This window comes from Propithecus coquereli, unplaced genomic scaffold (assembly GCF_000956105.1).
Source record: "Propithecus coquereli isolate 6110/MARCELLA unplaced genomic scaffold, Pcoq_1.0 Scaffold265, whole genome shotgun sequence".
Lineage (NCBI taxonomy): Eukaryota > Metazoa > Chordata > Mammalia > Primates > Indriidae > Propithecus > Propithecus coquereli.
In genome coordinates this window covers 363,483-363,837 of record NW_012148230.1, presented here as the reverse complement: position 1 = coordinate 363,837, position 355 = coordinate 363,483, and positions in this window count along the sequence as shown.

The window sequence follows — 355 nt, the reverse complement described above, 5'->3', positions numbered from 1 at the left end:
AAGGGAATTCTGCATCTTTTAGCTCTTTAATGGAGGCAGAGGCAGTTTCCCATGTGAAAGGTGAAAGCTCGGACTACCTGCTTTCCAAGTGTCTCATGGAACTGGGGAGTGGGCATACGCTCCAGGCCTCAGTGGGAATATTGAGCTAAACTTGAAGGAGGAAAGGCAGCTGTCCATACAGAGATCTAGGGGAAAGAGCTTTCCAGAAAGCAGGAAGAGCCTCTCCAAATGCCCCAGGGTACAGGTGCTTGGTGTTTTTAAGGAACAGCATGGAGGTCAATGTGACTGGGGCCCTGTGAGCAAGGGGCCAAAAAGCAGATTTACAGACATATGTTATACACATTATCCCAAGAAC